Here is a 2,952-nt window from a genome sequence, read left to right on the forward strand (position 1 = left end):
TATATATATATATATATATATATATATATATATAGTTGGTAGAGTTTTCCAAAATACAGCAAAAAATATAAATGTGTGACTTGTTGATTCATTTTAAGCTTTATTCAGCAGAAACAAAAACCCTGATCATCAGTGGTTTCAAATTGTTAAACTATGAAAAGAAATCCAAACCTTCTTTACTGAAAATAGATGAAAAAGCAGTAAAAGGCAAATAAAGATGTAAAACATGATCTCATATTTATGTGCCACTGTTCTAGAAGATTCCCCGTTTAGTCAGTTTATTGGTAGAAGTTAACATTTTTAACTGGTTTATAAAACAATGGGCACAGATGCACCTCCACAGGAGCTGGCTTTCACACTTGTTGCTTAAAATTCCGATTCTTTTTTCTCAAAAGCAAACAGATTTATTGCTTCCAGACTGATCTGAGCACAGATAATCTGTCCACTGACTTTCTGTCAACATGAGATTATTTTATTGGCTTATGCCTGGAGAGTTTGGCTTCATTTATACGTTGACTTAAAGCATCATCTCTGTTGGTGTTGGATTATGTTTGTAATTTCTCAAAATTTTCAAATTCTTTTGGACGATTAATAAACTGGATCTTACTTTGTATTTCCCCCAATGTTTTGTATTTGTGAGTTAAGCATTTCTTTTTAATTACAAAAATATATTTTATTTTTTGGAAAATCGGGTTTGGATTAGAACAAAAAGCACCCAATGTTGTTTCATTCAGCCTTTCTTTATACAGATTAGTCTCATTGAGTCACAAGGACTCATTTTCAAGAGAGACTTGACCAATGAATTCACTGTGAGAAAAAAAAAATCATTATAAAACATATAAAAGTTTAGAAGCAAGTTGCAAACATTTAACTAAATAAAATTATGCAACTGCACATCCCACTGGACAGTTTTGCAGAAAAAAGCATTACTATGAAATATTTATAATTAATATGAATAAAAACTAATCTTTTTCAATCTAATGAATATTTATATTTTCAAGGCTAGATTTTTGTTGCATTGCATAAAACTGGGAAGCAGTGTGATGTAATGTTTATAAGAGCAATCAAAATGAATGAATGAACGTGCACAATGAAAAGTGTTCAAATTATATTCCTGTATAAATATTAATGTGATGAGAGAATATTCTTTTACTCTCTAATGACTAATAGTTCAACTATTTTATTGTAGGTCAGATGGTCTGTTCATTCATCAAACCAGAGTACAAACATCAACCTTTAAGCCACGGTAGGAGCCGTGAACCCACCACAGCCTGGTCAGGATGTCTGCACAGAGGTATTTCCCATGGTGGGCTGTGGGAATGAGACCCTGCACCGAGGCTCCAGGGTAGGCTTATTTAGGTTGAACTTAACGTAACATTCCTGGATGTTTGGAGGTATTAGGGTTTCAAAGGACTAGTTGAGCTTACATTATGTTTGGAAAGCCAAACAGTGTTTGCATGAGCAAAAAAATGTAGATATTAAAAAAACAAAATACTGCAAGGTATCTGTTTTGACAGAAGTTGCCAAAAGTAGAAATATTTACCTGTTTTTGCAACAAAAAAAAAAAAAAAAAAATCATACATACTTCAGATTACAAAGCTCTCTTCTTGTTATGGGTAGAGATTGTTTTTAATCCTATTTAGTCTTTGCCTCAGCTTGAAGAATTTAATTATTTGGGCATCTTGTGCAAAAGTGATGAGATAAAACAAAGAATTGATCAATAAATCAGGGCCTCAAATCAGTAATAAGGGTGTTGCTTTGGTCAATGGAAGTGAAAATATAGTTGAGTTGAAAGGCAAAGCTCTCAATTCACTGGTCTGTTTACGTTCCAACCCTTACTTATGGTCATGAGGTTTGGATCATGTCCTAAACAATGAGATCCCAGAAACAAACAGCCCAGATTACCTTCCTTCAAGGGTGGCAGCGCTCAGCTTTAGAGATTGAGTGAGGTGCTTCATCATCTGGGAGGAGTTCGGAGTACAGCCGGTCCTCCTGTGCATCAAAAAGAGTCAGCTGAGGTGGTTCAGACATCTGATTAGGATGCCTCCTGGAAGCCTCCCTTTCAAGGTTTTCAGAGATGTCCCACTGGGTAGAGACTCTGGGGAAGACCCAGAATTTACTTGAGGGATTACATATGCTGTCTAATCTGGGAACACCTTGGGGTCCCCCTTGGAGGAGCTGAGACTGTCGACAGGGAGAAAAATATCTTTGTTTATTTCCTGGACCTGTAGCCTCTGCATCTCTACAGATAAGTGGTAGTAGATGGACGTTTTTGGAACTAAAAATATTCAGAGAGCTGTTTAAAACAATCAAGACCTTCTGCAGAACCCCAATTAAAAAAAAATCTGAACTATCGTTTTTAATTTTTTCCTCTTAAAATCATCATTTTTGACAACAATGGAAACAACAAATATAGTCATCATATTCAAATTGTTTGTCTCGTAATACATGCAGTTTATCATTTCGTTCTACTTCATCAAGTCCATTTCTGTTGTACTGTAATAATATGCAGAATGCATAGGAATTAGAAGTGTTTATATGTAGATGAACATATGCTGTGATATATTCATAAATTAAACGGATTCTTTCATTTTTCTGGACTGAATAATGTCGTGCATTGAATTTAATAAAATGTATCGTGAGATGTTAATTTTCTTTGACCCATCAAAATGAATGCGGTCATTTATTTACAGAATCAAAGTTTAACACATCACACCTTTACATTAATTTGGCAAAATGAAAATAACAACATGGCTTAGTTAGCAAGCTGTACAATTTGATTAACCATACGGCAATGGTTTTCTCTCTTCACAACAGACATTTCTAAAATATCTGGAATGATTTCTAGCAGATAGAAGAGTTTAAAGATGGAAATTGAAGTTTAAGTTGAGAGAAAGGAGGGATTAGGGAAATGTGTGTGTCGGCATCAGAACGGCACTCTCCGGTGAGTTC

The sequence above is a fragment of the Nematolebias whitei genome, chromosome 11 (assembly GCF_014905685.2).
Source record: "Nematolebias whitei isolate Nwh7 chromosome 11, NemWhi1, whole genome shotgun sequence".
In the NCBI taxonomy this organism is placed as follows: Eukaryota; Metazoa; Chordata; class Actinopteri; order Cyprinodontiformes; family Rivulidae; genus Nematolebias; species Nematolebias whitei.